Source organism: Haliaeetus albicilla, chromosome 23, assembly GCF_947461875.1.
Source record: "Haliaeetus albicilla chromosome 23, bHalAlb1.1, whole genome shotgun sequence".
NCBI classification, from domain to species: Eukaryota; Metazoa; Chordata; class Aves; order Accipitriformes; family Accipitridae; genus Haliaeetus; species Haliaeetus albicilla.
The window spans coordinates 10,834,588-10,846,415 of NC_091505.1; the positions used below are offsets into that span (position 1 = coordinate 10,834,588).

Consider the following 11,828-nt stretch of genomic DNA (forward strand, 5'->3'; position numbering starts at 1 on the left):
GACCGACACCCAGCCAGTCCCCGAGCAGCGAATCCCTGCCCCCCACTTCCCAGTTCCTAAACTAGATGGGACGTCACATGGTATGGAATACACTGTTGGCCAGTTTGGGTCAGGTGCCCTGGCTGGGCATGAGAAGCTGAAAAATCCTTGACTGTAGTCTAAACACTACTGAGCAACAACTGAAAACATCAGTGTTATCAACATTCTTCACATACTGAACTCAAAACATAGCACTGTACCAGCTACTAGGAAGACAGTTAACTACATCCCAGCTGAAACCAGGACACTCAGAACTGCAAACATTGCATTCCATCCAAAAAAACCTTATAATCACTTAGCAGCATTGATCTTATTTCATGCGGGTCATTAGGATTCATGTCCATCATACTCTTGGTGGAGGACAATGGGTCAGAGGGAGAACAGATGCACTTCTGCCAGGACGCAAATCCATCCATTTTAATTTTTTACCAAAGATTGAAACCTGCACTATTTAAATCCTGTAGATGTCAGCCAAGCATAGATCTTCTAGAGGATGAAATAGTAGTGCCCAGATACTAATTCTGCTCTCCTAGTTGCTCAGTTTGCTTCCTTCTTGGCATTTTAAAATCTCCAAGTACAATATTTTTCCAGCATAAAGAAAATCATTCAAACAAATATAAATAACAAATGCCCATGGACTCCACTACAACTATGAAAGTAGTAGAAAGGATGTAGGCTCCTTCTTCTTCATTCGTGCCCCTTCTCACAAACATACAGCTCTTCATGTTGCTAGAGCTCATTCCATCAGAAGTGATTCATGGGGCTCTGCAGACCTCACTCTGGTACCTAACTGGGTAATACAACTGAAAGCACACGTGGATGGTATTGATATTCACAGCCATGGATGTCTCCTGCAGAAAGTCTATTTGAAATGGACAGTTCATGCTAATGAGCTCTTCTCTGCTGTCCCTTAAGGGAACTTTAAGTCTGATTTAAGTGTGCTGTACATTTCAGAGATAGAACAGATAGCACATATCCTCACCTCAAGTGCTCAGCTACCTTTGGCCATCAGTTTTCTAATTCACATTAGTTAGCACTTAATGCCAATGACAGTGATGTTTTAAGTATTGATTCACATACAAATACAGTATTTAATTTTCTGTGGTACCCAGGATGTCTCAGATAGTAGGTGGTATAGTTTAGTACTCTATCAAATTGATGAGAACGTTGTTGCTTTCATAGATATGTAGTAGACTACAATTGATCAAGTATCCTTATCACATTCTGCTAGCAGGACTGAAAATCCCAAAGATAATTTCACTGTAATGCTTGCCTTGCATTGGCAAAGTACACACGGAAATTTCATAGCCTTGCTGATTTTTAATCATGAGCAGAATTCATCCATCTTCAGGGAACCTAACAAAAATTTATCGGCCAGTCAGGTTAAAAAAGGACTTAAAGAGGGCTGATCAATAAGGTTGAATTTCACCCCAGGTTGCTGTGGTTTCAGTGGACACCTTGTAGAAGTCAAATAAGCCATATAAATGTCAGGTTGTTAGTTTTTGGTGTATATTTTAGCGTGTGCTGTGGGTGTTTCTGAATAGATTATTGCAGATCCCTGGAAGCAAAGGTAGACCATGCTGAATCCAGCAAAAAAAGTACTTTTAAAATAAGGCCGGTTTATTAAGGAAAACTTAAACACTGTGATTGTTAAATATGTTTTTTACGTCTCCATCCCTTTTATAGAATCCACTTCATGTATTAAGTATATTTTAACTGTACTTTTCTTGCCCCTTCCTTTTTGTTTCCTTTTCCCTACTCACTCATCCCCTTAGGTATCAGTAAAGATAAGCTATACTTTTTACTCAAGATTACATGTGGAAATAGTGCAAATGTACTGATCATACTGTAATATTACAGTAATCCAAGCTCACAGTCTCTGCTTCACAATCTCCCACTTTCCTGTTTTGTCTGTATGTCTGTGAGCAACAACTGAAGACACACACTTGCAAGGGCTATGATAAAAAGTGGCTGGCTCTACCACATTTTTGTCTTCGGCCAGTTCATATGGATTTTTCTAAGTGAGTAGGGGTAAGGTGACCTCCCATTGCCCTGGTGGCAGGTTATATTCACGTAAAATACAAGGAGAGGGAGAAATGTTGCAGGAAAACCAGGGAAGTACATGGGGGCAGGCTAACAAAGAAAATGGCAAAGCAAAGCTTCTGAAAAGGCCAGTGCCTCTTCCCAGACTGGGACCTGTAGGAGTAATAGGAGCTGTTTCCTCTCTCCCATGAATTAGAATAATGAAGACTTGCTCCTGTTTCTAAGGTCCTCTACAAATAAAATTTTATAGCTTGTTGTAATAAGACTTTAGAAATAATTACTTACGTTTATATTCAGTAGAACCTGTATTAAACACACAAGCATGTACAAGACAGCAGATAGGGCAGGTAAAACTACTTATTTACAAAAACTCTGGCAAATAAATGTTGGTATTTTGGAAAATTTACCTTTTAAACATCAGCTTTATCACTGCTACCACTATTAATTTGCTCTCTGAAAGCAGGTAGGTGTACTGGGCACTTCATGCTAGACATTGGATGAACACATACCAAAGAAACTTAGTTTCAGCCTTTATCCTGCAACATGAGAGAAAATAGATAAGTACAGTGCAGAAAGCAGAAAAACATACTAAGGGCAAGGTAAAAAATGATCTGCCAGAAATATTGTCAAAGGAAAGCTAAGATTTCTAAAAGCTGTTTTTTTAAATGAAGAATACATTTTTATTAGAAAACAATTAAATTTGAAATTGGCCTAAAATTAAAAAGAGTCAGAAACAGGCTTAGCTACAATGTCCATGAAGCATCATCTGAAAGCAGACAAAACATACCTTGCTTTTGTCAATCTTTTGATAGCTTTGCCACAGTGATGTTCCTAAAATATGGATCAGAAAAAAACTTGTGTGGTAGCTATAAGGTTTTATGAGCCATTTCCTTGCTTATGAGGCAACTCATCCAAATGTAGCTGTAGGAAAATTGACCAGCTTACATCAATGACCAAACAATGCTGCAAAACTAATTGATTTTAAGCAAATGAGTCAGCTCAGAGAATCACAGGATGGCCTGATGTGAGAAGGCACTTCTGGAGACCACCCAGTCGAAGCCCTGCTCAGAGCAGGAGCAGCTAGAACAGGCTGCCCAGGGACACATGCCCAGTTGGATTACAAACGTCTCCGAGAATGGAAACTCCATGGCCTCTCTGGGCATCCTGTTCCAGTCTGTGAGTATCCTCACAGTGAGAAAGTGTTTTCTTATGTTTAAATGGAATTTCCTGAATTTCAGTTTGTGCCCATTGCTTCTTGTCCTCTCACTGAGCAACACCGAAAAGTGTCTGGCTCCATCTTCTTTTCTCCCTCCATCAGGTATTTATGCAAATGGAGAAGATCCCTGTGAGCCTCCTCTTCCCCAGGCTGAACAGTCCCACCTCTCTCAGCCTCTCCTTCTGTGACAGATGCTCCGATCCCTTAATCATCTTAATGGCTCTTTGTTACTCTGTGGCATCCACTGTTAAATTCAAAATCAATCCAATTTCTCTATCATGTTTATCATGTTTTTATTGTTCAGTTATTCCCAAGGGTGAACTAAGGCTGTCCCTATTGGCACTTTCTAACCTCATTGCCATCATTTACTGTTTTGCTTCTTTTTAATCATGCATTCCCAATTGCACAGTTTTGATTGCATCACATTCTCTGGTTCCAGGGTCACTAATGAACAAGGCTGAGAACTGTTTCAGCTACCTGAAAAAATAATGGTGGAAGGACATTTTCCTCCCTTTATTTTAACAGCAATCAAACTTAGACTGCACTTTGTAATATTTGGGGGAGATTAAGTGTGACCGAGCTGCTATCTTAGAGTGATTGCTCATGGTGTGCTTGATCACGTGAAGATGTTATCTTTCACTTTTTTTAAGCAGACAGTCTCAGAACATGAATCCCATGGAGCATAATGGTAGGACTGCACAGCCTGAAAAATATGCAACCAATTAGGCTAAAATATTGAAGGAAAAGAATTCATTAATAAGTCTCTTGAGATTTAATGCCCATATGGGCCTGTAGACTTCTTTCAGAATAAATACTTTGATGAGCTGGTCATGCCTGTTCTTTATTTTAATATCTTTATATTTAATCTTATCATTGAAATTCAATTGCTTTCTCCTGGGTTTGCAGGAGTTCTGATACCCTGCGAATTATACAATCCACTGGGAACTTCCTTTAGTTATACTTTTGCATATGGGTAGCTTGAGGGAGGATGTCTTCCCTTCTAAGTCATTACCTCAAGTTTTGAGATCTATTCATTCAGCTGGGTGTACCTTTTGGTCTCTCCCTCAGGAGTATTACTACTGTCTATCTGTCTTTGTCTTCTGATCTTCACTTGAGCAAAGAAGGCTACTCCAGAAATGTCTTTAGTTCCATATATTTGGGGAATAGACTACTGGTGACTGAGTAGTGTTGGGTAAATGAGGAAAAGCATGTCTCTGCCTTGTATCACAGCAAAATATTTTACTGTGTGCAGTATAATATCACAACAATTCTAGTCACAGATTAGAAATCCACTGTGGGGAATATACTTCAACCAGAGAACAAAACCTGCTTCATGCCCCAGTAGAGCTTACGATACTAGTATATGGAAAGAAACTACAGATGGGTATAGATTGAAGGGAGCACAGGAGTCATCTGTGACTTATTATGATGAATTGCAGTTCTCACCTCAAAGACACTGTTGAAGTAATTTGACCTGCTCTTCATCTTTCAAAGGTAAGCTGGACAAAGTGCTGAGACACAGAGCTGAAAGATTTGCGTGTTTGAATATTTTTTTAGTAAAAGAAATTTTATCATTCAGTTTCTGATTTCTGTTTCCCCAAGGAAGTGCTTCTGGTGCATGTTGCTTTAACTTGCTTGATAAAAGAGCACACATTTGCACTCTTTTGTACATAGGTGGATGTTATGCACACAAAATGGGCATATACACACATTAGAATGTGTGCTTTGATATATTAATTTTAGTTCCTAATAACACTTATTTAATCTTAGAGGAAATGAATACAGACAGTTTAATGTTAAACAATTTACTTTGCTACAAGAAAGAGGGTTAAACTACTGAAGAAATAAGAACTAGATCTTTTGCTTTCCTTTACCTCCCCAAACCATCTGCAGTTGTTTTACGTCTTACTGTACCCAAGTTTCTTCCATGAAATGTCTCTAATGTGCTGAAGCAGTAGATTACCTGAGAATGATTTGGTAACCCAAATTCCATCTCATCAGACAGAATACAGAAAGATGAAATGAAATGAACTGCAGGTTGCAAAACAGAAGCAAGAAAAAAGAACAATAAATAGAAAAAAATTATATGCAAATTATATGTAAATTTTCTGACACATTAGATCTTTCTATTGCCAGTCACTGTTCTGCTTTCTTGCAGATTAGGAAAAATACATGGCCATGCAATAAAGGTCAGCCTTTTCCAATCAAATGTAAACATTCATTTTAAAAATGTGTATTTTCTGGTTGGATCTTTATCCTGTTCTGTGCAGGGAATATGCTCTTGTCTGTCTTGCTTTTATCTCTTTTTTTCTCTTGCCTCGAAGACAAATGAGAATGGCATCTACCTTGTTGCTGAGATATGAAAGTCAACACAAACTGATACAAAATGGTGATGGTAATGAAAGAGCAGGTGACATTTCAGTCTAACATTTTAGTGACATTTATTAGCATTTTAGCTTAAAAATGTGTTGAATAAAGATTTTTCAGACTTGGGCCCAAGTCTGAGTTCATTTATACTGGATTTAACCAAGTATAACTTACCTTAGTTTCTGGAGTAAATGACCAGAGTCGCGTTCCTAGACGTTTCTCAAACTGTGGCTTACAGCTCTTTAGTGGTCATAAATAAGCCACAAAAATCACACTAGGTTACACTTGCTGGGCACATCTCTGGCCTCCTACAACTGACCTCAGTAATTTTAACCAGTTCTCATCCCTCTGCCCTAGATGAGCAGAACTGCTGCCAGGAATAAAAGGTGCAGGTGCTGCAAGAGTTTTCAGAGCAGGAAAGAGGGAGAGAAAAGGAGAGTTATGAGAAGAGACTGGAGCCCATAAATGGGTCATGCTCACAGCAGTTCAAGAAATACTGTTGAAAAGAAAATAAAATGCTTAATTTTCTGCTGCATTAATGCAAACATTAATGGAAAGGCTCCCAGTTACAGCATCTGTACTGCAAGAAAGCAAAATAATACTAGGACCTGAGACCAGAAATTATACAGAACAACATCTGGCATCACCCTCCATTCACCCAACCATTGCAGTGCACCAACAGTCATGGAACAAACCTGGCCAGCCTGCTTTAGCTCTAGAGAAATACTGTCCAATGTCATACTTTGTAAGTAGGGGGAGAAGCAGAGTAAAGCTTTGATACAAGAACAGAATCTATGTGTGGCTGCATGCAGATAAAGATCCTGCAACTGAAACAAATCGATAGGCACTGAAGAATGACACTCTTACCTGAAAGTACAGGAGGCAGAAATTGAGTGTTAATGCTTACTTTGCACAGATCTTCAACTGAGTACAAGGTCTTGGTCCTAATCTTTGTGGGCTCCATCACCTTCCCAGATCCTGGACTCCTTTGCAGAATGGCATGGCGTTACAACAAGGAAAGTACAGCCATGCCAAAAGAAGTTGTATGGGAGCAGAAATAAAGCTGCAGTGTGAAATTGTCCCCAGAACTCAGTTCCTCACAAATCTTCCCATCTTTTGCTTGAACTGTTATGTGCATTTCATTGATGTGGCCTTCTCTAAAATATATACATTATAGCAGCTAAATGAATAGCTGCTCAATCACTGCTACCCCTCCACAAAATGACAAGGAGAGTGAGTAAACAAGGTATGATAGATTTCATTAATGATAAGTATTTCAAGATGGAACTCCAATTTTATTGTAATGATTGGGGCGTAACAACTCACATGGAACAGAAACTGTATTTTCCAGCTGACTCTAGAATATAACTTGTCCTGCCTGAGAACACAATATTTACCTATCTAGGTCTTCGTTGTTCATATAAGAGATATAAAATTACCTCTGCCTGCAGCCACTAGCACTTCTTATATCAGCCCTAGAAAATTAAATTTCATATGCAATATAAATGAAGTATGAATGTTCTGCAGAGCTTGTTATACTACCCAAGGTATTCTATGGTCTCATCCAAAGCCTTTGGAGACAAAGATCCAGCTAGACAAACATAGCTTCTATCCCAGAAAGACATATACCTGAGGTTATTTAGATGTACCCAAACCACAGAAATGAGGACAGCAACTAGGGGCAGCAAAGCTCAGTATAAATCTAAATCCAAACAAAAATCTTTCCAGCATCAGAGCTCAGGAAAATGCTGAGGATAACTATAAAGAGAATACATGAATAATCTTTTATAGTTAGCTGTATTTTTATTTTCCTTCCCACTCTATCTCAAAACTAACTCTCTGTAGGCTCCAGATAGCAGAAGCCCGCAGAGAAAGCAATCCCAATGCCACCCCCAGACTCTCTAATCTACTTTTATTATAATTAAAGTATAAATCATACAAATTATATTTTCACAAAAGCCTCTATTGTTTTACATTTACTACCATTTTTATTCTGACATTGCAGATATGTTGTTTCCTTATTCATCATCAGAGTCACTGTTAAAAAGTGGGAAATGACATGATGGGGCAGATGTATGAAAGAAGAAAAGAAAAATCTTTTGGCTGTCTCATATTAGTGACTATCATATGATATTCTTCCTGTAAAAAGTACAGGGAAGAGAAGGCACAGTTTAGAAAAGTGTTAAATATCCTGCACCATGCCGCTTACAAAAAACTTGATGACAATTATGGTTAAAGCAATAATAGCCATGGAGAGGGTGCCATTGGATAATTGCAATCACTTGATGTTAATATGTTATAAATAGAGCATTTCAACCCTCAATTTTAGAACTGTTTCAATTAGAAAATGAAAATATTTTAATTACAAATTGAGTTAAAAACCACCCCAAACAGAAGAAATAAAAAAATTAATTTATTTTTGAGCAAAATGTTTTTGGAGGAGACACTTCCAAAGGATTGTTCCCATAATTTTTTGGAACAGCCGCTGAACTGAAAAGTCCATGAAGAGCACAACAGTGTTCTTTAACCACAAAAATTGTGCTGTTACTTCACACTCAAGTGTGTTACCGTTTCTTGTGCTTTTATAACTAGAAGTTATTTAAGACAATGTTTTTCTTTTACATGTTTTCAGAAGACTGGAGACCTGATCCCCACCCATGCATCTCCATGATTACATTATAGAAATAATTAATCTAATAGGAAGAAAAGGGGTCTCAAGTTCCTAACTGCTGTTCATAGCTATTGAAAAGATTCTCTGAGACATACCATTAAACCGTTAAACCGTAGAAGGAAATATTTACCTGCTAGAATGGCCATTTCCAAACTACAAACCACTCCCTTTTGCACATTCTCTGTAAAAGAGGAGTAAGAACAAATACTGAGAGTTTGCACCACGGGGTGTTGATGTCTGTTAGGGTTTGTCAGAAGACTCCTTCTGAATTAGCTAATAAATAGGTGCAAGACCCACTCCTGCACTCTGTTGGTATTACAACATTTCAAGCCACACCTCACAGTTACAGCTTAGTTTGTTCATTTTGTGAACTTTCTAATTTCCCTTCTCTCAGACATAATTTCAACATACATGAAACAGCAGAGGTGGTTTTGTCAGGGTTATTATAGTAGTAAAATAAGAGATCCTTAGAAGTTACTTTTCCTGCTCAGATGTATAAATGTTACAGAATGATTGAGGTTGGAAAGGACCTCTGAAGGTCATCTCGCCCAATCCCCTTTTTGCAACAGGTAAAAATAACTGTTTCATTTACAGGAAACAGATTCTTTCTGTGCTCTGATCTAAGCTGCTATGAAAGTTTATATATTGCCAGAATTATATTCAGGAGACAAAAAGTATTTTTTTTTTAAATCTAACCACAGAACTTGGGTCTTCTGAGACTCAATTCAAAGTTCCTAATTAGCTCTTTTACCTATATATCCACTTTCTGCATATTACCATGAAATAGAAATTGGCCATGAGGGAGAAGGCTGCTGATAAAGAACAGAAAATTCAAAGATATATGCTGAGATACCGGCTGACAACTAGGCAAAAGGCAGAAACACATAAACTAGAAGAAGGTAGAGAAGGGCAAAGAGCAACACGGGCTAGTGGTTGTGCATGAAGTGATAGAGTGGCATGAGGACCCTTGGGCTGAAGAAACCAAGGTGCAGAGTCTGAAGACCAGGACAAGTGGCTGCTTCTAGAAGGTGGCATTTGTGTAGAAGTAGCTCTTCAACACGTGTTGATTTGCACATATGCACTTGGCCACTGAGCCATGACTTGGGATGTGCTATCAAACCTCAGCTGTTTGTTTTCCTTTTCTGTTTGACAGCCTTTGTGTTTGCCTTTAAACAAGTATTTTTGCTGCCCAGTGAGACAGAAGCAAACAGAGAAGGTTGTTAATAGGCTATCTGCACTACCATGGCAATCTCCTTGGGAGATAGCATGGAGGTTCAGCCAGCATGGCTTTGTCTTGCAGCCAAATCCCTTTTCAAACAGCTTGTCCAGACCCAGAAGCTTTTCCAGCAGCCTGCCTGCTGCAGAACTCCACGTGATTATTCTGCTAGAGAGTGGGAACCTGCCGAGCCAGAACTCTGTCACTCCATTAAGAGTTTTTGAGGAAACCGCGTGAATTAATCAGGGAGCCAGGCAGCAACTTGACTAAATCACTGAGGAAGATTCCTACAGTAGTAATGAGCTACTGTGTCTCCTGCTCTAGGGGAAAAGGAACACATGTGTCAGGAGCTATGTTGACTATATAAAATGACCTGGACAAATTACTTGGGGATCTTTTGCAGAACGGGAAAAAGAAGTGTGTGTATCGCTTTTTCCTCAGAGAGCAATTGTCACAGAGTAGTGCCTGGATGTTTATTTTCTCCTCAGCTGAAAATGCAAGCACAAAACTAGGATATTTCAATTGCTTCTATCCATTACACAGAGAGCAACAGAATTAGGTAAAAAGGAGAATATTCCCTTTTAAAAATAGCTGCGCTCATAGAGAAATCTGATTTGCAACTGTGAAAGGTTCAGGCTGGTTTATTCTGCAAGTGGCAAGCTTGTCTGCCAAAGGAGATTGCACAAAGCCTTCCTGGAGTTTCTGGCGTGTAACTGGGCAAATAGAAAAATGGATGTACTCAAGCTTGAGTACTTAATGGTTATTAATGGAGAATCTATGGTACAGCATGTTGATTGTTAACATATATGCCATATTCTCACATAGCACATCCATAACAGTACTTCACCCAACAACCTAACATGCAGGAAGGCCACAGTAAGATATTTAAAAGTGTAATATTCACAAAATCACCCAAGGAGGCCTTATAAAAGAGACATCAGCAAAAATAGTTGGGAAATTTGAGTCAAAACCTTCAGAGGATTTGCCTAATTACTTACACTTTTTCATTTTTAGGTAGCTAAATGCTTGTATAGGTTTGTCTTAAGATAATTAGCACTGTGCAGACCACCCGAGAGAAAAAGTTGGTAGCGGGGAGGAGTGAGATAAGGACTATCACAACATAAACCACATTCATGTAACACACATTAGTTTTCACATTCATGTAAACAACGAAGCCTCCCCACCTTTCACTTAGACTGAGGCTGCATCTGTCAGTGCTGTGAAGCATGAGATGCACTACTAGAGATGTCACCAATTTATGGGGTTGAAAAAACAGGGGAAATGTTGCATGACCTGTAATAAAATGAGAAGGCTCATTTTGCAAAATGTAGATATATACAAACTCTGATACAAGTCAAGCATATTCTAATCTACCACTTTTGAGTATTTACAAGGAAGAAGCTGTTATAAGACTTCTCCCTAAAATAAACAGTATACAGATTGCAATCTCCAACACAAACACCTAAATCTGCATTTGCCAAGAACAAAATACTCCGGGGGAAAAAAATCTCTATTTTAAAAGATGCTCAAGAGTATTTGCTTCTTCATTGTTTCACAGAATCTCATATTTATCTTCAATTATCACACAACTACCAGTGGCTCTAAGGGTGAATCATTGTCTCTATAAAACCTAAGAAATTTGAGAATACTGCTGCATTCTCTATCCATCAGATATGGGGAGCTAGAGCTATAGTTTTAACTTACAAGAACTTCAGGGAAAACTGAAGCTTTATTTTTGTTTTGTTATTGATGTTACCACATAAGCAACTCCAGAGGAGAACTTTCCAGTAATCTTCCTAAGAGAATTAGAAAGTTTATGAAAACTGTAATCTTATGCTTCTTTATCAATGATACAACTGAGTATAGGGTTGGTTTTTTTGTTTGGTTGGTTTTTTTAATCTGATATTTCTTCCTTGTTTGTTTGATCTGCAATATGTTCCCCACAACATATCAGAGGATATTCCTGTGAAAGAGATGGTTTTAACCCTATCTGGCAAACGTGGCACTGAGACACAGTGACAATTGCCTGTGTTTCATAGCAACTGCCCAGAATGCTTGATCTGTTGAGAGTTAAAAAGAGAGCCTGTGGCAGGGAGCGGGGCTGGCCCGTTCTCCTTCCTTCTAAAACTCCCAAGGGGGGTATAACCAAGGGCACTAGAGCCAGGCAGACACCTGGGAGAACATAAAGTAATTCCAGTGACTATTTCTACAAGAGGAGGACAGTTACTATTAGGCTAGTTTAATCTCTCTGGCTCTGGTTCAAGACCCTGGTGCAC

At 38.7% G+C, this 11,828-nt stretch overlaps 1 long non-coding RNA gene across 1 annotated transcript; it reads right to left on the reverse strand.

The window, feature by feature from the left end:
- Positions 1-4,744: 4,744 nt before the first annotated feature.
- On the reverse strand, positions 4,745-7,633 carry LOC138690650 (uncharacterized). Its single transcript, XR_011329407.1, has 3 exons — positions 6,533-7,633; positions 5,262-5,329; positions 4,745-4,809 (listed from the first exon to the last, which is right to left on the reverse strand). It is a non-coding gene; the product is annotated as an uncharacterized lncRNA (long non-coding RNA).
- Positions 7,634-11,828: the final 4,195 nt, after the last annotated feature.